The sequence below is a fragment of the Crocuta crocuta genome, unplaced genomic scaffold, assembly GCF_008692635.1.
Source record: "Crocuta crocuta isolate KB4526 unplaced genomic scaffold, BGI_CrCroc_1.0 scaffold16, whole genome shotgun sequence".
NCBI lineage: Eukaryota > Metazoa > Chordata > Mammalia > Carnivora > Hyaenidae > Crocuta > Crocuta crocuta.
Window position 1 is genome coordinate 2529006 of NW_027531893.1, and position 24405 is coordinate 2553410.

The window sequence follows — 24405 nt, forward strand, 5'->3', positions numbered from 1 at the left end:
CTCCCTTTGTATGTTAGGGCCCTTTTATTATTAGCTGCTTTCACAATTCTCTCTTTGTCTTTATATTTTGCCAGTTTAACTATGATATGTCGTGCAGATGATCGATTCAAGTTACGTCTGAGGGGAGTTCTCTGTGCCCCTTGGATTTCAATGTCTGTTTCCTTCCACGGATTGGGGAACTTCTCAGCTGTAATTTGTTCAAGGAGTCCTTCAGCGCCTTTCCCTCTTTATTCCTCTTCTGGAATTCCTATGATACAGATATTGTTCCATTTGATTGTATCACTCAGCTCTGAAACTCTTCTTTCATGTTCCTGGATCAGTTTATCTTTCTGTTTCTCAGCTTCCTCTTTTTCTGTAATTGTGTCTTCTTATTCACCTATTCTCTTCTCTGCCTCTTCAATCCGTGCATTGGCTGCCTCCATTTTATTTGCACCTCATTTATATCATTTTTTAATTCATCACAACTATTTTTAAGTTCCATAGTCTTTGCAGCAAGAGTTTCTCTGATGTCTTCCATGCCTTTTTTAAGCCCAGTGACTAATTTTATGGCTATTGTTCTAAATTCTTGTTCAGTTATGTTGCTTATATCTGTTTTGAGCAGTTCTTTAGCTGTCATTTCTTCCTGGAATTTCTTTAGAGAAGAGTTCTTCTGTTTCATCCTTTTGGCTAGCTTTCTTTCTCTTGTTAATTTTAAAAGCTTGTTATGCACTCTGCACCTGCAAGTACTGCTGCATTAAAGAAAGCTCATTGACTGTCCAGGGCCTGTCTGTTCAGGAAGTGTTCTTTTAATGGTGTCTCTTGGTCTCTCTTGTTGAGACTTTGGTTATTTTATTTCCCTACTCATAGTGTTATTTGGGATTCTCCACCATGTGTACTTTGGCTTGTGTTTGAGGTAGCCTTGGAAAAGAAAACAGATAGACAAACACACAGGGAACAAAGACACACAAACACACAGACAAATCCAACCAACAAGCAAACCGAGAGGGAAAAAGAGAAAGAAAAATAAAAGAGAAAAAAATAATAAAAATTAAAAATTAAAAAAAAGAAGAAAAAAGAAAAAACCCAAAAGACAAATGACAGTCTGAAAGCATAAAACCAGAATTCCCAGCTACAAATAAAGAGCAGAGTGTCTGCAGTGCTGATGGAAGAGCATATACAAAGAGAGAAATGACAGGGTGGGGAGAAAGCGAAATTGGACAATGACCAGGCAGAGAGACTAAAAGGCTTAATTCACAAAGAGGAAGAGGAGGATATGATAAGAGGTGAGGAGAAAGAAATGAAGATAATATTACTCAGAGAAACTATATCGTCTGATTACTCCAGAGAGAGAGAAAGTAGCAGTAAAGGTGTAGAATATACATGTAGAGAATGGACTAAATGTGACTGTTTAAGCAAACCAATGACCAGAGCGCCCAGTCCAGCAGAGGGGAGGGATACGAATGAGACAAGGGAAAATATATCTGAATAGAAAGAATTGATCTAGAATTAATCATGGCAGTGCATCCGTGTTGGTCTTGCCCTGGGCTCTGGTGAAGAAAAAAAAGCAGCTCTCTAGTGGGGACGCGTGTGGTTTCGTGTAGGCGGGTCTTAGTCTCCACTGCATCCAGCAGGCCACTTCTGAGGTTGCTCCCTGGTGGTTGTGGGGAGAAAAATGGCGGCGCCCCAGGCCCATCTGGAACCAGTCTTTGCAAATCACTCTTTTGAGTCTGATCTCTGCCGTGGGCATAGCCAAGGTAGTCCATGTTCTATGTCCCAAGCCAGGCCACGTTTCCAGATCTTAGTCCTCGGGCCCCATTGATACTGACCGAAATATAAACCTGCAGGTGAGTCCCTCAGAGCAGTTTCAAGCTGGCCACTTCCCCACTGGAGATTCAGCCGGAAGAGCAGCAGAGCTGTTTCAAGCAGGCCACTTTCCCTCCAGATTGAGCTGGAGAGCAGAGGAGCAGTTTCACCTGGCACCCCTGGGACCGGGTCACCCAGCTCAAAGTCAGCACCACAGCTGGAAACCAAATCACTCTCTGTTCCAAGCTGAGGTTTTTCTCTTCTCCAGGGACAGTTCCTTGAGCAGTTTCAGCCGCTCTCTCTTTTCCCCTCCAGTCACCATGGCTCCCCGCGAAGGGGGCTCCCTCCCCTCCCTCTGTGTCTCCGGGTCCCGGCCCGTTTTTATCTTCCCCAGGCACCTATAAGGTTGTTTTCTTAGCAGATTCTCTCCTTTTTCTCCAGAACTCCTGTGGTTCAGTGTCCTATAGCGTCATGCCTTCTCCATTTGAGATACGGGGGCAGGTGAAATGTACAGAGCTTTCTACTTCTCCGCCATCTTGCCTCTCCCATTCCTTCCGTGTTTTTAAAAAGACCCCACTTCGGGAGAGGGTGCTCAGGAAGATTATTCTCTCTCTCTCTCTCACTTTATTACACTCTTCCTACCTGTTACCTTTTCCAGGACTTCCCTGGCTACTCCCCTTAAGTATCCCTCCCCCATCTCATCACTCACTCACTCATTCACTCACCCTTTTCCTAGTTTCTGTTTCTTCTTAAATTTTTATCAGTACCCTATGTTATTTCTTTTCTACCCATACAACTTCACTCAACTTCACTCTTAAAAGTACCGATTCGGCAAAACAAAGATCTATGATTTCAAGATGCAGTGCTTTTAAATCTTCTCTGAACTCTGATTCTTCCTCAGATGTGTTTCTTCTATGAGCTGTGTTTCTTCGTCAAATTTACTTCTAGGATTGTTCCTCTACTACATCCTTGTAGCAGATGTCTTGCTGTAAATGGGGTCAGAGGGGACTGGGCAGGAGATGGCTCAGGTTTCTGTGTCAGGCTTTGGAGCTGCTCCCCATGTTTCCGGTGTCTGCAGCGTTGCTAGAGAGCTGTTAGCTCCCCAGTTACATAATATTTAGAGGCACATGTCTTCTAAACCCGGTTCTACAGCTACTGACAGAAAAGGGTGGGAAGAGGTGGCCTGAGAGCAGGCTGCTTGTCTCAACTAAAATTGTCCACATGGCACTTTATGATGAGTCATGGAGAGTCTGTGGATGGGGTGTTCACATGTCATTACCAAGGTTACTGAAGCACTCTGCCCTCTGAGCATATTATCAGCAGGGCTGGTTCCATAAAGAAACAGACGAGGCAGCTACTTTGTTTAATCTGAAGGCTGTCGAAGGGCCAGTTTGAATACAAATTTGATTCATATTTACTTGATCTGAAATTCCTGCCATAGTCACCTTCTGGAGATACACATCTCCTAAATAAATAAAGATTCCCCACCCCCCCTTTTAAATGCTAGAGTTACAAATTAGCTAGCTGACACATTAGCAGGGGCTAGTCACCTGATCAATATTTCATCACATCTGTCCGTAATCAGGGGAGCTCAGGTATCTGACATGTGAATGATGAGTGACAGTTTATTATGAGAAATAACTAAGTCCTGTATGCAGAGCACGTGGCACTTAGAAGGTGCTGAAAAAATAGTAGTTTTTATTATAGAGGAAAAAGCAGGTAGAATAAATGATTGCTAAGTGTCTAAGGCTGTCTAAAAAACCTCCTTCTGACATTGTTCTTCATATCTGTAATTGTTATGAGCACCAGAGAAACATTCCTGCCACGCGCATGGTCCTGCAGTCCCAGGCGCTCTTAAAAAGGAGCCTCGGGTAGTTCTCTTTATCATTTCTGAGTCGAAAACTATTCATACTGAGACATCAGTGATTAATGTCAGATTAGACTTTGAGATTGAGAGGAGAACACAAAAATACCAGGGATCATTTAGGAGGCGGTGTGCGGCAGTGAGAACAAGGCTGATTTCTCTCACTTCGGCCTAAGCCAGTCTTCTTTCCCTTTTGGCTTCGCTTCAGGGCCTTCACTCACCACAGGCCCTGCCCAGTGACTCCATAACCCTGGATTTCCTGATTGCTAACATTTCTTCACCTGCTTGCCAACTGAAGACTCCAATTTACTACTTCTTCTTTTTTTAATGTTTATTTATTTTGAGAGAGAGAAAGAGAGAACACACGTGCACACAAGTGTGCAAGCAGGGTAGGGACAGAGAGAGGGAAAGAGAGAAGCCGAAGCAGGCTTTGACTCAGGGCTCAATCCCACAAACCCTGAGATCATGACCTGAGCCAAAACCAAGAGTCAGATGCCTCACCTACTCAGCCACCCAGGTGCTCCTCCAATTTACTTCTTATTTTAGGTGACTTTTCAATTTTCTCAATACCATTATCATTTCTTCCCATGCTGTTTTCTTTTTTTTTTTAATGTTTTATTTATTTCTAGGAGAGAGAGAGAGGGAGAGAGAGAGAGACAGCGTGAGCAGGGGAGGGTCAGAGAGAGAGGGAGTCACAGACTCTGAAACAGGCTCCAGGCTCTGAGCTGGCAGTCAGCACAGAGCCCGACGCGGGGCTCGAACCCACGAACCGCGAGATCATGACCTGAGCGAAAGTCGGATGCCTAACTGACTAAGCCACCCGGGCGCCCCTCCCATGCTGTTTTCTTAAGACACAGGTAGAATGAGTACAACAAATAAACAACTTTCAGACAGTTTGTGGGATGTCAATGGGGAGGTTGATTTTCCTTTTGGCTTCTGGAGACTTGGGGCAACAACAGCAGTGCATAGGTTGTAACCTTTCTGGAACTATGACGTACATGCCCAGTTGGCTCCCCATATATAGACTTTGTGACCAAAGTGTTAACAAGCACATGTTTTTCCCTAAGACTGATTAGAGAAGGAAAAATAGTTCTATACAGGACACTGAATAGGGTCTCACTTCCTATGAGAGACAAGATCCAGCTTCTCTAGAAAATCACCAAAGCAAACTTCCTTCATCAAACTTATTGATGCCATAAACTCTTTGGTGTTCTGACCATAACATAAAAACCTAGGTTTCTTTTACATAAAACTCTTGCCCCTTAGCAGCTCAACCTCTGAGTCTTGTTTTTCTCCTTGTAAAGTCAGTATAATATCTACCTTAGCTATTTTATCAATTATTATAAAAATCAACTAAGATATTATATGACCTTTTATTCAAGAAACATATGGAACAAGGTGTGTCATGTAATCTCCTGGGCATTAAGGGTGAACGATGAATAAAGCACAGTCCCCTTCCATAGATAGGATGTCAGACAATAAATAATGGCTGCTTATGGGGTACCTGGTCAAGTGTCTGACTTTGGCTCAGGTCATAATCTCATGGTTTGTAGGTTTGAGCCCCCCATCGGGCTCTGTGCTGACAGCTTAGAGCCTGGAGCCTGCTTCAGATTCTGTGTCTCCCTCTGTCTCTGCCTCTCCTGTGCTCACACTCTGTCTGTCTCTCTCAAAATTAAATAAACATTAAAAAATAATGGTTGCTTATCATAATAAGTACATAATTAGAGATAGAGCAGAAGACCATTTATCCATTAGATTCACACTGATAAAAGATTGGTTATCAAAAATGTAATTTTAAGTAAAATATCATATGAGTGATACATATATAACTTTAACTCAACCCACATAAATATACGTTTATGATAAATCTTTTAATATTTTGTGTAATTCCTTTGAGTATGGGTCTACTGATTGAATTCTGACTTACCTTTTTTCCATAAGCCACAACCTATAAGATATTCTGTGTAACTCCTGGTAATTACAATTTTCTTAGTGTAAAATGAGATCTCAAAGACACATGGAAAACAGATAAATATAAGCACTTAATGGAATCCTGTCATTTGCAAATGATTTTTCCCCTTATCTTTTTTTTTAAATTTTTTTTTAATGTTTTTATTTATTTCTAGGAGAGAGAGAGAGACAGTGTGAGCAGGGGAGGGTCAGAGAGAGAGGGAGTCACAGACTGAAACAGGCTCCAGGCTCTGAGCTGGCAGTCAGCACAGAGCCCGACGCGGGGCCTGAACCCACGAACCGCGAGATCATGACCTAAGCGAAAGTCGGACGCTTAACCGACTAAGCCACCCAGGCGCCCCGCCCCCTTATCTTTTATTATTGCCTAACCCACATCTAACTCAGCAGAAGTTTTTGTTAGAGGCTTGCCCACCACGTGACTTGGTTTTAATTTCATTCATATTTTACTGGCTCACATACTATATAAATAATTAAAGTATTAAATACAAATGGCATAAAGAAGTTTGGGAACAAATCAACTGTTTCTTGGTAACATATACATCCTGGCAGAGTCCGAAGGATGCAGGCATACTGGAGAGAGATTACTCATTGAGATCTTTGATTAGGCTAGTGGACATCTGTCCATATGCTTTCAGAGGGAATGGAGAGGGTGTTGGTGAGTTCAGCATGCTGCTGCAAGCTTGTCAGGTATGGTTAAGAGACCTTCACAATGTGTACACAGTGCTTTGAGGGTGCAGTGAAACTACTGAATATTTCTGCTTCGATCTGGTAAGAGATAGATGCCACAGAAAACATGTCTTTTGCCGTGAGATCTTAAAGGAGCTCAACAAGTTACAGAAAAAAAGCAGCTGAGGGGTTGCAGAAGCGCAGGAGGACTTGGACAGCACAGAAACAGTATGTGGAAACCAGAGAGGAATGAACTGCGCAAAATACATTTTTGCCACCCTTTCCTGATGCCCACTTGGGAAATGTAGCCAGAGAATACCTGAGAAGTGAGCAGATAGGTGTGATTTTAATCATCTGTTTAATTTTTCAGTGACGGAACTATTCACACTGGATCATCTAACCTCTATAAACATCCGGCTCATTTTCATGTCACCTTGCTAAATATTTCCAAACAGGTTCATCTACCAAAGCTCCTTCGATTGATGGGAAAGGAGGGATATCAATAAAAACAATAAAGACATCAAAAACAATAAAGACATACTCCTAGCTTGTAGGACCCAAGGAGACCCACTGCTGGGCTGAGAAGGTCAAAGGCCCACTTGTTCCTAGGCAAGCTTCACCTGTAAGCTTCTGCCAGTCAGCCTGCTGAGAAAGTATGGCTGCAGAAAAGGTGTCCTATAACACTCTAGAATGTTAGAAGGCTGACCTTTGCCCACAAAGGCTTCCTTCAGGGATCGTTCATCACCTAAGTAAAATCTTGCTCCTTTTCCAATATAGACTCACACTAATCCATAGGCCTTGTTTCCTGAACTGTATCCGTTGGCCCTAAATCCAGTGTCATTACTCATTTCTTTTGCCCCCCATGGCATATTTCTCGAGCCTCTATTAGAATGGTTATTTCATTATGTCTTAATCAAGAGCTATTGGGTACATAACTGCATCTGACAAGGTATTGTGAACTTACACTGGATCTTTACTTTCAAGACTCTTTATTTCCCTCAACAGCTTCTTTCGCTGAAGAAGTTAATCAGAAGTTTCACAGTAGGAACTTATTTGCTCAGCTATAGATAGGAAGCTACAAAAGTCTCATAGCCTGGAGGAGAAGTCTGGAGGAGAAAACTAGTTGCGTTGGTGAAACATGCTCCTAGGAATGATGGAAAGAAGAAAGAGTTTGGAGGAGTGCTAGTATTCAGATACAAGGAGATTACAGGTCTGGGAAATAAACACTCAGAGAAAGATCAGAGGAACTGGGATGGGTTAGCATGGAAACAAAAGGATTTAGGGAAATTAAACAAGGGGTTTAGTTATACACATCAAGTGATTAAGCAAAGGAAGCTTCCCAGCTGTTTTCTGGTTCTAATGAGGATGCAACTAAGGAGAATACAATACAGTTTGTCTAATTTTCTTTCACGGATTTTCAATATCAGGGACTTTTTTTGTTGTTGTTCACCATGTTTCTGTGTAACTTTATAGAAACAAAGGGAGCAATGATACTTTACAGGCCATCAGGGTTTTCATTAAGCTGGTATGTGAGAATACAGAGTGGCCAGTGTCTGGACCATTGTTGATGTGTCTGAAATCGTTTAAACATTAGTTGGTGTTGACTCTTGCCTTACAAGGGCCTCCTAGAGTGCTGTTCCCTGGTCTGTGCAGGGCCCCCTTCCAAATGTGTGCTCTTTAAGCAAATGTGTCTAATGATCATGAGTAGACTAGGCCTGGGGTGGTGGTACTCCTGATGACACTTCATGGGAGTGTTGGTCTAGATGAGGAAAAGAGAAACCCAAGAATGTATTGCCCAATTATCCAGGATATGACAAAAGAAGCCTCAGAACTTCCTCCACCTGTCAGAATGAGAAGACTGGCCAATCTCGTAGAGATTTAAGAGACTGGGAAGAAGGAATGGTCACCATCGGTATTAGCTGTCCAATCAGCCTGTACTGGTACGCATTGAATTCCATGGTACTTGAAAAATCACTTAGGCCATAATGTGAAACTTATTCTTCACAGCAGCATTAATTCTGTCTTAAGGAGCAAGAACTGTTAAGAAATACAGTTTTGCTATTAAAATGGAAGCAGGGAGGGCAAATTTATTTGTGTGGCTGTATGTCTGCATGTATATGAATTGGGTATTTACTTGTTGTCTGAAGACAAAGCCTCATAACTGCGAAAGCAATAAGACAGACCCCTGAGTTTGCTGAGTGCAGAGAGAAATCATTTGTATCAATACTTTTCCCTACTCTGGGGCCAATCTGCACCTCCTCACCGAGGAGCTGTTGGGGGGGGGGAGGAGGAGGGAGAGGATAATTTCTTTCACTGCCTCGGTAGCTTGACCTCACTTTTCCCTTGAATAAGTGACTCTGTGGTGGTGCCAGTATTCATTGCTTTCCACAACCTGAGTTGTGCAAAGAACCACAGCTATTTTCAGTAGAATCAGACCCCAGCTCAGTGGCATTCTGCCCTTTTACTTTTTTCCCAGAACCGAAAAATACAAAATGGCCTGGCACTCGACATTAAGAACAAATGCACTTCTCCCCTTCTCCTGTTCCTCCCAGAAGCATATTAAGGATAACAGCAGAGACAACATGTTATTTCTCCCCTTGCTTAAGACTCACTGAAGCACGCCATTTACTATCTGAATGATTTCCAGATCATTTTGGTTTCTCAGATGGCAATTAAAGTCAACATCCTGGTAGGCATTCCCTTTTAATGGAAGTAGAACTTTCCTTTTAGATCTCAACCATAGTCAGAAAATAAATCAAAACAAAACAAAACAAAAACCCTCTCAAACACCCTAGGACTGATTAAATTAAAACAAAGGAAAATTAGCAGGGAGTCCTTCTTGATTCAATTTATGGTTTCAAATTGATGAACAGTATTCATGAATGTTTTAAGGCTCACTTTAATGCATATTTTATCAATTTTGACTACATCACAAATTTCTCTTTTAGCCATTTAAAAATAGTAAAACTGAAACTGCCTTGCCAATATTTAAAGGAATATTAGTTCTCCCCTCACATATTCTGTCTAGTCTTGTGAGAGTGGCCCATTGTGCCCCAGGACAACGATTTCTTTGCAGTGCTGAATCTAGACACTAAAGACAGCCTCTCTTCAATGGGGTTACTACAGGGAAAAAGGAAAATTTCAGTGCATCATAGAAGGGACAATCTAATCCTCTTTGCTAGTACATCTGCTCTGGCAGTTTTGCTCTGCAAATCAAAAGACATCCCATTAATTAAAGTTCCTTTCCCTTTCATTTTTATTCAGCTCGTGAAATGTGACCAGTATTCACCAAAAAAAAAAAAAGTTTCAGGCCACTTTAGTCACAAATATCCACCCAAAGGGTGAGCACTTTGATTTGTTGTCTGGTTTCCGCTTACTGTTCTTCTTCATTTTTTCTTTTTTTTTTTTTTTTTAAGAAGGAGCCCTTCTCCTTTGGCAGAGTGCAATACATTCAGAGAGCTTTACAAAACAAAGCTTTCAGCTCTGAGTCAGCAACAAACTCATCTTTGTTCGTGTGGCTCTATTAAGGAAAGAAGGCCAATTTTATGCAGGTTTCTCTGGCTGGCTTCACAAAGGCATCTCTCTGTGTGCAAGCTCTCTGGCAGGAACAGCCGACTCTGAGATCATCGTTTTCAGTAATGACCAGCTGCAATGATCGGAGAAAGAAAATCATAAACTGGTTTATATAGTGATTTTATTAAGGAGCCTGAAATATAGATTCATTCACTGGTAGGCACTTAAGCAAGGCAACTCACTGGATGTGTTTAAATGTATGGCCCAAGGCCTCCTCATTTTCCTTTCTCACTAAACAGCTTTGATTGGCTATTCGTCATTTGTCTTGAAGAGGAAGTGAAGCTTATTTGCATTTCCCTGGGTTTCCCAGGAAATTCCCAGGAATTCTGGTCCTTCATTCCATGGTATTTTCCTGTGTTTGGGATCACATTAAATTATAATCTCACACTGTGTCTCCAGGTACTGAATATTTGTTTAACAATAGAGCTAGGACACTATTAAGATTTCCAGTTTGCCCACAGAGAGATGGCTTCAGACTTCTAGGACATATGGCAGACATTTGGAGTAAACAAAATAGCCTCATACCCCTAGTGCAAGCATTTAAAAAAACATCTACATAACACTATTTGTCAGAAAGTTTAACAAGATAAAGTTGGGAGATACAGAACTGCATAAAGCAATCTGTGTTAGTGCTACTTCCTTTAGAGTGTTCTATGATGGGTACATAACAGATTTTGACTTAAATGAGAAATTTCCAGATTACATGAATTTGGGTGCGAAATGCTGATCTTGACAAAATGAAACTTCTCTTAACTGCGCTGCATGACTTCTCAGAATCTTAATGCTAATGTTCATTGCCAGTTTTAAAAGGAAGATTCCTTTTTCTCCCCCTACCCCAATGGGAAATCTGCTTGGAAGAGTACCCCAAAGATCTCTCTTTTGGGGAAATGCTGCCCAAAATCAATCCGGTGATTGATAGCCAAAGGCTTCAAAAGCTTAGGAATCTGGATAAAGTTTGCAAGAGCGACTTCAGACATTTGTGTTAATATGGATATATCAAATATTTATAGTCAGATGTTACCTGAAACTAACTATTCAGAAATCAATTATGGTGTGAAATAGGAGAGCACTGTACCTTTTACCTTTACAGGTAAAGTCTTAGGAGATCTCTATCGGTTGCGTGACTCTCATTTCCGAGGCTTTATGACACAGAAAAAGAACGGTGCTGGACTGCAAATGAGAAGCTGGAGCTGCTAAGTACATGGACACCTAGCAAGTACCAGGCTCATGCTTCTCAGTTCATGGCTTCCAATCAGAGATGCCAGAAAACGTATCGTTGCCGTATTTAAGTGTGTATTAGGTATCTTTGTTGTTGTTTTTATAAAAGAACTGCTAGCAAAGACTTTTGTTCATTCACTCTTTTAATTAATTCAAACAAGAAGCATTTATCTGCTGCCTGCTTTGTACCAGATACATTGTAAATAAGACAGACATGTTCCCTGCTCTCCTGGAACTTAGTGGCTAGAGGGGAGAAAGGAGAAATGCCACGTTTTCTCATTTCTAATCATGCTATGGCTTGTTCATTTTCTCAAAGGGATCTCTGTGCAGTTAGAACTGAATAGGTGGACAAAAATTACTAATATTTTGAAAAATGAATGCATTGGAACCCGAAGCTTACCTGATCCCGGGGGTCATTCTCATAGGCACTGAGCCTATACTTTGTTGTTGCGACATCTTGCGTAAATTATGACTATACTTTGGGACAGAAATTGATGATGGTTAAAGATGGGTCTTTTGAATTATCTGCCAGAACTTCTGAGCAACTGTTCCTGTTTTTTAGTCACTGATGAGTCACAGTTCAGGGGATATACAATCAGTGTGCTAATTGATGTAAAAAAAAAAATGAGAGTGATTTCTACCTTCGAATCCCTGATACAAGTCTAAACTTATCTCACGTTGGAAAATAAATCCTCAAGGCACATACCTCAGTACTTGATATACTACAACACATAAATGATCTCTCTGCACTCTTGAAGCAAGTTGGGGCTTGGTTTAAGGGTGTTTTTTCTTATAAAAGAGGGAAAGATAATGGCTGAATTCTGGAATAAGACAGTGATAGGGAAGCTGTGATAAAATGGCTCCAAGATACAATGTTTGCAAAAGTTTTAATCTACAGTGGTTGAATGTAGCCACCTCATAGGGAACTTAGATAATCTAATTAAGTAGTATAAACTAAAAAGTCAAGGACTTGGTATTAGTTCAGAACACAATTTAGAAAAATACAATCTAGGTTTCTAGCTCCTAACTATATGTGTTTTAATGTGTGTTTCTCCATACTTTTCTATTGTTTTAATAAATAAAGCAATTATTTGTGTATTTTCTGCTGTAGCTTTCAGTGTTTGTCTCTCTGCTCTGTTTCTGTACACTTGTCTCTTTTTTCAAATCTAGATCAATCTAAGTCAATTTAAGTTCATTTGTTTAATTTAGAAAATATTTATGAAATGCCTGCTAATGACTAAGCATTAAGAATAAATGTTAAACAAGGAAAGGGTGTGTGTGTGTGTGTGTGTGTGTGTGTGTATGTGACTGTGTGCGTGTGTATCTGAGAAACACTACTTGAAAAACCAGAGGCAGCTTCATATCATCTATAATAGGTAATCAAAGGGGATGGAAAGAAATTTGATATTTCTTTATGTCAAACTGCAATATATACTTTAGATTTTAAAGTCTTGTGCCAAATAGGGGCGTGTGGGTGGCTCAGTTGGTTAAGCATTGACGTTAGCTCAGGTCATGATCTTGCGGTCTATGAATTCAAGCCCTGAGTCGGGCCCAGTGCTGACAGCTCAAAGCCTGGAGCCTGCTTCAGATTCTGTGTTTCCCTCTNAATATATTTAATTAAATACACTTATTATATTTCAAAGTTTGATTTCATATAAAATGTATCTTCTATTGCATTTATAACATAGGAGTTACAAAAGTGGATATTAAAGACAACAGGCTTTTATTTTGTTTCCTGTTTTCGTTTTATATACATGTATATATTATGATATTTCTTTTATATGATATATCAGGTAGAGACTGTTTCTTCTCTTTAGCTTTTATGGCTTCATTCCACTAGCATACTATTTATTAAGTGATCACAAGTACTTAAGGCACTAGTGCATGCAAATGGCTTCTCCCCCTCACTTACAAATCTGTGTAAATCTCTGAGAAATTACACTGTCAGTTGTTTGAAAGATTTAAAAAAGTGTTTTTAATGTTTATTTATTTTTGAGTGACAGAGTATGAGTGGAGGATGGGCAGAGAGAGAGGGAGACACAGAACCTGAAGCAGGCTCCAGGCTCCAAGCTGTCACCACAGAGCCCAATGCAGGACTGGAGCTCACAAACCCCGAGATCACAATCCGAGCTAAAGTTGGACACTTTGAAGTTGGATAAGTGCAGAGCCAGATGAGGGGCTTGAACCAAAAAAGTGCTAGATCAAGATCTGAGCCGAAGTCAGATGCCTAACTGACTGAGCCACCCAAGTGCTCCTAGTTCACGTTTTAATTGTTGAAAGAACACTTTTTTTTATTTTAAAAAAGTTTTTTTATTTTTTAGAAGTTTATTCATCTATTATTTCAGAGAGAGAGAAAAAGAGTGAGAGAAACAAATGGGGGAGGGGCAGAGAGAGAGCGAGGGAGACACAGAATCTGAAGGAGGCTTCAGGCTCTGAGCTGTCAGCACAGAGCCCCACATGGGCCTGAACTCACAGACCGTGAGATCATGACCCAAGCTGAAGTCAGAGGCTTAACTGACTGAGCCACCCAGGTGTCCCAAGATGAAACATTTTTAAAAAGTTAAAGATCGTGGCATCTTTATTCCTCCTGCTTAGCTAAAATTCTCATCTTGAGCAAATTGCAGGTTAATTCGTTCACTTGTATTTTATGTGTGGGGGGTAAGTGTTTGTGTGGGGGGGCAGCTAGTACTTGTCAAGAAGTGTATTAGCAGCTAGGTTTACAACAGTAAATAAAACAGATAAACTGCCTGGCTTTGTGGAGCTTAATTCTAGTGGAGGGAAGACCTTTTATTTAATGAAAGACCAGGCAGTGCTATGTTCAAAAACGTGCTATGAAGAGAATTAAAGCCTGGGAATAGAGGACAATGGAGAGCAGATTTCTAATATGGTGCCGGAGGACGGCCTCTCTAAGGAGGCCATATTTGAGGAGAGATTTAAATAAAGTCTGGGACTGAGTCTGCTTTGGGTTTTCTGGGGAAGAACATTCTAGACACAAGCCCCTGCAAGTGCAAAGCCTCCCAGGCAGAAGCAGGCCAGTCGTGCTTGAATAACAGAAAGGCAGCGCACAGAAGCAGGTGAAGGGGGAAGAGGGCAGCAGGAGATGCGCTAACTATGAGGCAGCTTGCACTTAACGTATGTGAGACCAGGGGCGAAAGCAAATGGAGGCCCATGTACGACATGTCTGAATATTTAAAAACTATAAATCAAGCTAATGTACTCTTAAATAAAACACGTTTTATCTTCCTTTTTTAATCTTTATAACACTCAGGAGGCCAAGTTTAAATACAACATTCTTGGATTCATTATTCCAGGTCAGTGAATAAGGAATTGGCCCTGGTCCTCGGCCTTCCCCCTTCTCTTTCCATTTTCAGCTCTTGTTCTATATTTTGTGATATTATACATACACATGGACATCATGTTATACTTCCAGGATTCACTCTCACCCCTGCAAATGGTTCCAGGATTCACTCTCACCCCTGCCTCAGAGCTACCTCTTTGGTCTGTGTCTTGGATCACATACAGGAATAGATTGCAGACTGGGAAGCGGGCTTGCAGACCCCTGGGCAGGGCGTCCTCGACTCCGGGGTCACCAGGGCATATTCTGTAAGCGGGCTGTAGACTCCAGTTGTGCACGTGCTGCTGACTTGCAGACTCCTCATCTGGTGGTGGGTGGGTAGGTGCAACTGGTAGTACATTTGGAGAGAAACCAAAACTGGGCCCTCTAAAGCACAGACTCCAGACTGTGTTCTAAGGATGGTACCAGGAGGCTTTGTTGGTCTTGGCAGGGATTTGGATTCTAATGTTGACAGAGATGAAAAAACATTGAAGTGTTTTACTTTGCATTTTCAATCTCACTCTGGCAGCTGTGCGGAGAGCAGCCTGGAGTAAGTGAAGAATGGAAGGAGGGAGCCCAGGGAAGATGCTATTGTAGAGTTTTCGACAAGAGATGGTGATCTGTACAGGTTCCTATGAACACCCATTAGTTAGAGATACATAAAATGCCCTCACACTCTTCAAGGTTCTTGGAGATATAGAAAGCAGATTCTTCTGTGGGGGGAGAATAAAAGTGAGAAATGAAAGCTTTTATACTCACACAGTTTACCATTACATTAACATGTCTTTTATTCACTGTCTTCACTAACATAATTTTACTATTCCACTATTTTTATCAATATGACTTTATTATTTCAGAAAACCCTTGCCCAAGAACTATAAATTGCAAACGTCTTATTGTTTGCTCCAGGAGCTACCTAAAAAAAATTAAATGAGTATCAGATTGCTCAACTTTTGGATAGATAGCATCAAATAACTCTTACTCTGCAAGACTCTTTGCACACTTTTTTAAAAATTTATTTTTATTTTAGGGAGAGAGTGTGTGTGAGTGGAGGACAGGGGGAGGAGGGAGAGAGAGACAGAGAAAGAGAGAGAGAGAGAGAGAGAGAGAGAGAATATTAAGCAGTCTCCACACTCAGCACGGAGCCTGATGCAGGGCTTGATCCCATGACCCTGGATCATGACCTGAGCCAAAATCAAGACTCAGATGCTGAGCCACTCAGATGCCTCTTCAAGACTCTTTGAAACCATCCTCTAGAAAACCTCATTTTACCATGTTCACCAATTCTAATTATGATCCTTACACAATATCAATAAAGTTCTCTGTATTGAAAGACTGTTAAACGAGCCTCAAAATCTCGTGTATCTCCCAAATTTGTAGTCCGCCCCCCCCTTGGAAAGGCTATGAAAACTCTGCTAAAATAGTGTTTTCCTTTATCTCATGAGGAATAAGTTCAGCTTTGTCTCATCAAGAGACTAGGGGTGCCTGGGTGGCTCAGTTGGTTAAGCATCTGACTCTGGATTTTGGCTCAGGTCATGATCTTATGGTTGTGAGATCAAGCCATGTGTCAGGCTCCTGTGGAGCCTGCTTAAGATTCTTTCTCTCGGGGCGCCTGGGTGGCTCAGTCGGTTAAGCGTCCAACTTCGGCTCAGGTCATGATCTCACGGTTTGTGGGTTCGAGCCCCGCATGGGCTCTGTGTTGACAGCTCGGAGCCTGGAGCCTGCTTTGGATTCTGTGTCTCCCTCTCTCTCTGACCCTCCCCTGATCACACTGTCTCTCTCTCAGAAATAGCTAAAACATTTAAAAAATTAAAAAAAAAAGATTCTTTCTCTCTTTGTCTCTCTTTCTCCCTCTGCCCCTCTCCCCTACTTGTGTGCTCTCGCTCTCTCCCTCTCTAAATAAATAAATAAACATAAAAAATAGGTTATTTTGGTGATGTTTATAGCAAGCCACTCTTTAGCAATCTTGGAGGCCCACTGAGCTCTGATCAAGACATCACACTTCTGCAACCCAAGACTCTCAATCTGGAAATAGAGCTATCCTCTGAGACCTCTTGAGCTTTCAACATAGGGGTATTGCATTGGATCCAACTTCCTATTTCTATCTTCTTTTCTTTCTTTTTTTTCTTTTCTTTTAGCTCCCTAGATAGTGACTTGCTTTGTCCGCTAGGAATAAACAAAATGCCCTCCTAGTCCGTCATAAGCCTTTTAAGGAATTCTGATTATCTAATCAGACTTGTAAACCTCTTACTCTTTCTGGAAATCTGGCTTATTACTGTAACATTGTGATATATATGAAATACGTGTTTGGTCATTTCTTATGTACATTTGTCATTTCTCATATATATTTGGTCTTTATCCACAGTTCTTGGCTCACAGCAACCCAAACTCTTGGAATCTCCTGAGAGACAGGAGCAATGGGAATAACATTTGTTATATTTGGTCTCTTGTCCTCAGTTCCTGAAAATACTTCAGAGCCATAAAAGTGAAATGGGTGTCTTGTTATTTATAACAAGCCCTTTCTACCACTGGTTTATGCTAATGAGGGGACTTTCTAAAGCACCTATAGATGGGGTCTGATTGCCAGGGGGCCAACCATGAATAGATGTATGATTGACATACATATTGAACCAATCAAGTTGACAGAAGCTTCCATTAGTTTAGCTACTGTGGCTAGTGCTCTTAGACATCATAGGTAGGCTTTTGCCACTGCGTCAGTAGGGACTATAGTAAGCTATTAATTCTGATGATTTTGATGAAGTTGGATCAGAATACCAGGCCAACTGTAGGCCCTCTCCCCTTGCTAGAAATCAGGGTAGGACTTAAAGTTCTAACCTTCTATTCATGGTTGAGGTATAATTGACATACATATAGATGCACATATTCCATGTATACAATTTGATGAGTTTGGAGATAAGTATAAAACAGTAAAACATCACCATAATCTATGCCATAAACATATCCATCTCCTCAAAAAGTTTCTACTTGCTTTATTTTTTGTGATAAGAATACTATATTAAATCTATCTTCTTAGAGAATTTTTAAGAATATATACAGTAGTGTTATAGGCATGATGCTATACAGTAAATCTCTAGGCTTATTCATTTCACATAACTGAAACTTTGTTATGTGACCCACATAACAACCTTTGATCCACGTGCCTCTCCCCTACCCCTGATAACTAGCACTCTAAGAGACTGACTATTTTAGATTCCTAATATAAGTGGGAACCTGTAGTACTAGTGTCAGAAGTGAACTGAATTGTAGAACATCCAGCTGGTATTAGAAAATTTCCCAGTGTGGGGGGAAAAACCCACACTTCAGAATTGGTGATCAGAATCAAAGACCTTGTCTCAGTCAATTTAAGCTCCTGTAACAAAAATAACATAGACTGGGTGGCTTAAACAGTAGAAACGTGTTTTTCACATATTTGGGAGCTAGAAAGCTGAGATTAGTTAGGGTGCCAGCATGGACTTTCTAGTGAGGGCTCTCTTCCTGGTTGCACACTGCTGCCTCTGGTCACATCGTCACATGGTGGAAAGCAAAGAGCTTTTCCCCACCATTCATTGAAGAGACTATTCTTTCCCCATTGTGTATTGTTGGCACTGTGGTTGAAGATCAGCTGATTGTGTATGCATGAGTTTATTTCTGAGCTTTCTGTTTTATTGCATTGGTCCAGCAGATTTTGATATGTTCTGGTTATTGCATTAGTCTTAGGATTTTTGAGGCATTTTCTGCCCGGAGAGCTAGAAACTGCATCAAAAATATTACTTAATTTTGTGTTCCCAAACTAGGAGTTTCTAATCTATATTTCTAATGACAGGAGTACCCGTTTTACTGTGACTTTTGTTAAAAAGCTTTGCTAAATCCTGCCACTCGGAAACTTTACTGTTCATATTGCCCCCAATCTCTAGAAAAGGAAGAAAGAACAAATAGAACTGGAGAACTCAAACTGTCAAAATTCTGAGACTCTCAAACTCCTAAGGCTTAAGATATTGCCACTGAGATCATCCCCCTTTAGGATTCATTGACTCTCCCATATCAATTAATAATGGTTGACTCATACATCTAGAAACATCACTTGCAATTCTGGGCTACATTTACTAAAAACAGACATAGTTCAATATTGCAGGATATTCTAGGAATGCATGTAGTATTTTTATCAAGAGGTTTGAGCAGCTTTTCTTATAGTCCTTCTAAACAACCTTTGAACAATCTAAAACCTGAGACCAGGTCGTCTAGAAAGAGCCCATTAAGTACTGTTCACAACTAGAACAGCAATAACATTCCAAGCAGTTGTTCCTTGGATTCATATCTCTCAAATAAAGAAGCACAAACTATCTTTGAATCACTAGAAGGTTGTTCTTAGAGATCTCAAGATGAGGATTCTTTGAATATCTCAAGAGTCAGACAATCTTCAGAAGGCAGTAACTTCGACTCAAGATCTTTGGATCAAGTAGATGACTAGGTGTTACACAGATAGCTTTCATCCAGGATTCGCAAAATAATACTGTGGATTATAATGCTTTAATACGCATTATTTTGTTTTTTATTTTTCTAGACATTTTATTTCCTTTATTGCTTATGTAAGGCTGTCTTTAAGTTATTATAAGAACTCCATTCCTAATTTCAATGTTTGCCACCTTAGTCACTCCATTGTATGAGTCCCATAAATGGCTAAAATTTGTTAATTAATGTATGCATATGACTAAGCAACAGAAAACACACTTCTATTTGGAGCCACCCAGCTTCCTTTGGTACCAGTTCCTTATGATAAATCCCTTAGTTTCCAGGGTAACTGTACTTGACTGTCAGCTAGCATTGTAAATAGAAAGCCCCACTACAGACCAGACAGAGAGAAATCTGAAACCCCATATCACATTGTACTTAGAAAAGAAAGTTCCTGTCTCCACTGAAACAACATTCAGTGATCTTTTGTTGGGCCTCAGTTTTGAAATTGAGCTTGCACAAAAATAGAACTGAGAAGAGGGCTAGAGTAGAGATGGTATGCTCTAAAAGACCAACTAACTTTCAAAGAAAGACACACTATTTTTCTTTTGCCTTAGGTTTACTTAAGGATCTCAATCCTGCAAACTTATTGCCTGGTACTGGACCATGCTTGATGAGTAGTGCCAGATTTTACAACACTGTAATCTGTTGGGATAGATTATCTAAAAACGGATCATTGACTGGCTGCCAATGACTGGTATTGGATTTGTGTACAAAGGACTACTCATTTCTAACTGCCAAATGGGCAGCAACTTGTTATAGGTTAGTAATCCGATTCCTTTCTTTAGGGTAGTCTCTGCATCATTTAGGGACCATTCTGGCCCATCAGTTTTCCCTTATAGAAAAATTTCACCATGTGCCTTAAAATAGGTCTGCAGAGTAGGAAGAATCCAACATGGCATTGTTTACAAACTGGCTAAGGAACTAGAGAATGCCACCCAGAGAAGTGACACTTGGGACCTTCATTAAATTGGGCAGATGCCAGTTCAGAATAGAGCCTCTTTAGATATAACATTGGCCTCTTAAGAGGGAATATGTGATGTCTTAGGGGAGGTGTGTTGTGCTTAGATTCTTACATACCTCTTTGATGTCTTTATTATCATGAAAAAGATTTGGGAAGGAACAAACCATAGGATTTTAAGTTTAGCTAATAAACTTCTATCTGGTATGTGGCTTCTTTGCTTTAGGGATGAGATCTACTTTCTGTCTAATTTGGGTTCCTTGTCCCCTGGATGACAAGTGAAACATAAACTCTAATCATAATTATAACATCAATACCTGCCTGGTTGTAATGTTCAGATGTGTGATCACATCTCGTTGAGTGGCCACCATGCCATCAAAAGATCCAACACATGATCTTCCCACAAAAAGAACAGGAAAACCTGACACTTGTGGAGGTTGAAACAACCACCTCTGGAAACATGATACCATACCATGGCAACTCAAATATTGATTGGAATTTGGACTGAATACACCCCCAGATGTTAATGAACCCTTTGGGGCACCTTGGTTGGCTTGGTCAGCTAAGCATCTTTTGGTTTGGCTCAGGTCATGATCTCAGTTTGTGAGTTCAAGCCCTGCACTGGGTGCGCTGACAGCATGGAGTCTCCTTGGGACTCTCTCTCTACACTAGCAGTGCAGAGCCTGTTTGGAATTCTTTTTGTCTCTCTCTCTCTCTCTGCCCCTCCTCTGCTTGTTCTCTCTCTCCCTCTCTCTCTCTTTCAAAATAAATAAATAAACTTTTAAAAAATGAACCTTCTCATAGGTCAGGTTGAAGAATGACCACACAATGGGACAGTGATGCTGAAAGCATCTACGTGCATATAGCTTATGGTCTACATAAACAGGACTTTATATGGCTGTCTTAATTAACTTGACTTTATTGTTCTTTATCAATATGAATTTACTATTCTAGGAAGCTCTTGTGTAGAAAAATAAAAGATGCAAATAACGTTATAGATTGTTCTAGGACTTTTTGAAAAAACAAAAAAACATTTAAATAAACACCAAACCGTTCAACTGCTTAACAGATAGCATCCAACAACTGTGTACTTCCCTAAACTCTTTAAAACTCATGCTTCAAAATTCTCACCTTGTGTGTCCACCAGTACTAAATTATAATGATCCATACCAGTCCCAATCAAGCCCCTGCATTGAATATCCACCTTGAACCAGGCTCCTGATCCTCACAAATACCCTGATTTTTCTGTCCCCTTTCTGAGATACTACTAAAACTCTCTCAAGGGTATGTTCTTCCTAACTCTGGTAGGAATACATTCAACTTTATGGTATCCATAGGAGATGATACAAATATAGATATAGATACAAATTTACTCTTTTTTTTTAAATTTTTAGCCATACTAGTAAGCTCAGTGTTACCCCAGTTTTTATTTTAATTTGTACTTCTCTGATGACTGTTGAGTCGAGACCTTTTTCATATGCTTAAGAAAGTCGGCATCAATACAAACTAAAGGAGAAAAAGCCCAAAACAATCTATAACAAAAAAAATGATAATAAAGTGAGGTGGATAATGATATAGAAATAAAGGCAAAGAAAGAATAGCAGCAAGTGAATGTTGTAGTTGACTAAAAGCTGGACTGATGATACATTGATAATAGTATAAAATTTTAGGAATCTTAACTATATGCAGGGATCTGCCCTGTAGGACTTACAATATTATGAAGCAAAACCCAGCAGCCAGGCTTCTTACAGAATGCTGCAATAAGGCCTCAAGAAAAATTTTCTAACAAAGTAATTTTGGTTTATGAATGAAAAATATTAATAAACTTTCTAGCTCACTTAATAAGTTTCTAAATAATGAAGAGAGCCTTCATATCAGTCCTCACTTGGAAGATCACTGATCTAAGGCTTGGTTCAGAAGGAAAACCACTGGGATATAAGGGAAGATTTATTGATGTGCTTTCCATATCTGTATTAATAAAGTAGAATCTCAAAATAGTCACCTTGGAAAAATGTCCTAGGTTATCTGAGAGCAATATATGTTTAGAATGTATTAGCTATTCATATTCTATATGTGCTAATAGAAATGACACAGTTTTATATTTAGGGGACTTATTTAAAAAGTAGTACAAAGAAAATAGCAGTAACAAACACATTAATAGTTACATATATATTTCTATTATTAACAGATACTGATAAGGGATTGATCCACTCAGAAACATACCAGAATGTACCTGCCAAAATGAGCAGTATTCTCATGGGAGGCTATTTTTCTCCAGCAAACTTAGCTGCTAATTTTGATTAGCAATATATTTATATAAGAGAAAGTTTTCTTCTATCCATTAAACACTTTCTGTAACAGTGCTGCAGACTCCACGGCTTCACCTCTCACAAAGACAGCTTGGTATTATTTTGAATTTACTTTAGAATTGTTAAAGTTGAGGCAAACCAATTTTTTTTTCTTAAGTGGAAAGCAGTTCAACGACCTTTATATGAACTATTACAAAAATGTCTAGTAGCTTCTTCATGAGCTTCAACAGAGTTGTCTAAAGTGAATTGCCGAGGTGCCTGGGTGACTCAGTTGGTTAAGTGTCTGACTTTGGCTCAGGTCATGATCTCGTGCACAGTTCATGGGTTTGAGCCCCACGTCAGGCTCTGTGCTGAACGCTTATTCAGAGCCTGGAGCCTGCTTCATATTCTGTGTCTCCTCTCTTTTGCTCATGCTCTGTCTCACTCTATGTCTCAAAAAAAAAAAAAAATTAAGTGTAAAAAAATAAGTAAATAAAGTGAATTGCCAAAGACACTTTTTTTCCAGAAACTAGAAATAGACCTGTAGGGACCAAACTCCCAGTCTGAGGCCCTGCCCCACCTAGTGTTCCTAAAAGCCTGATCTGAAATATCAAAGTAAAATTTATTTTCATTATCTTTATGAGACAATCCCCAATAGCAGCCTAGCATTACTATTTGTAGCTCACTTAGGGCTCAAGATCTCCCAGTGAATCGTGTGCATAAGTATGCTTTTATAACCAGAAAATATACTTTCGGTATAAGCCATTTTGTAAATCTATAGATGCAAGAAAAAGGCAATATAGATTTGTGCGTGTATGAAACTGGGGTATTTTACAAACTGTGCCATAGATCTTTAGAGTATGTAGGGAAATTTTGCCTTGTTTTGTTTTATTACGTGAAATATCTTTTGGAAATGTTTCTCTTTGGCTTCAGCATATGTCTTGGCTCAGCTGCTATGTTACAGGTGCTCCAGAAAACTGGAAAACTTAAGAACTTAGTACACTTTGCTTGCCTAGTATGTGGCCCTGAATGTCATGCTGATCGTGGACATGGAGAAACTCAAGAAAAATCAACAAAAAATTGAAATGCTTGGATGTTTGTCTGGAAAGCACAGACCAAATCTGGGGGAGCGAAAAGTGAAACCTGCATAGTAGTCATGCCAGTCTCCTTTGTGTGATGGGGATGACAGAGAGTGGTTACAGCTTTGTTGAGACATGGATCTAGTGGTCCCTAGACACCATGTTCTGAAGCATAAAAATTGCCTTTTTTAATAAAGATGGCGATCATATCATAGGAAACCCAGAAAAGGCCAGAAGCTTGGTAGAAGGCCAAGACTAGGATTGAAGAAACCATCTAAAAGAGTATTAAGTATTAAGGTTTTGTTTGTTCATTTGTTTGTTTCAACTATTCAGAAGCAAATCTACTGTGCAGCTTATGAATCGAAACTTCAGTATGCCTCACCTGGTGGGTGCTGAATGTTTCTGAGAGTTATTGTGAGTTTTAGGTAGAGAGGAGAAGCCAGGTTGCCATAAAGAAGCATTTCTCTGTTGATATCTCTGGTAAATAACCCAAGAGCAGAACTCTCCCAAGAAAAGGACCTGCATCTACATTCATTTTTGGTGGTTTATTTTCTCATTCTAAATAAATATTTACTTTTTTTTCTTATTGATACAGTATTTATTTGTCTTCCCTCTGTCAAACCCTAAGCCAACAATGGTCCCCAGGCTGCCTGGGGAGGTATGGGAAAAGGAGCATACAGGGCAGATGAGACACTGGAGAAAGGCCTATGAGAAGTGGAGACAGTTCTGTCACATGGGGAAGAGGAAAAGAAAGGCCAACATCAGGCAAAAGAGTCCCATGGCCTCCGGGAGGGCAAAGCCCAGAATGGTGTAGGAGAGGAGCTGCTGCCTGAGAGAGGGGTTTCTGGCATAACCAACGATGAGGCTCCCAAACACAGTCCCGGGTCCAGCCCAAAGCCAGCCACCCCTACCATGGCAGCCCTTGCCCCAGTGCACGTGGCTGCTCTGTTGTGCCCTTGAAATGGCGCTGGTTCGGAAACTGCGGCTGGAAATAGTGAGGTCAGGGGGCGTGGGGCCGCCAAACTGCAGACAGTGATGGGCTCAGCAGCTGAGAGGGGCTCCTGACCAAGAAGGGGGCGGAGACTCTCTTTGCACAGGGGGACATTTTCAGGGGATGAGGGGTGGCCGGAGAGCTGCTCCCGGTGCAGAGAAGACAGAGT

General features: G+C 40.5%; 1 long non-coding RNA gene and 1 pseudogene across 4 annotated transcripts in view; one reads left to right on the plus strand and one right to left on the minus strand.

The window, feature by feature from the left end:
• The window catches only part of LOC144239300 (uncharacterized), a 238106-nt gene that overhangs the window by 53849 nt on the left and 159852 nt on the right, over positions 1–24405 (plus strand). The window contains exon 5 of one of the 4 annotated variants that reach the window (XR_013337377.1): positions 10947–11144. The exons of the other annotated variants lie outside the window; for them this stretch is intronic. This is a non-coding gene — a long non-coding RNA (uncharacterized LOC144239300). Of the gene's footprint in view, positions 1–10946; positions 11145–24405 lie in introns of those variants that run through there. 4 annotated transcript variants of the gene reach the window in all.
• LOC144239317 (ATP synthase F(0) complex subunit C2, mitochondrial pseudogene) lies at positions 23975–24350 on the minus strand (annotated as a pseudogene).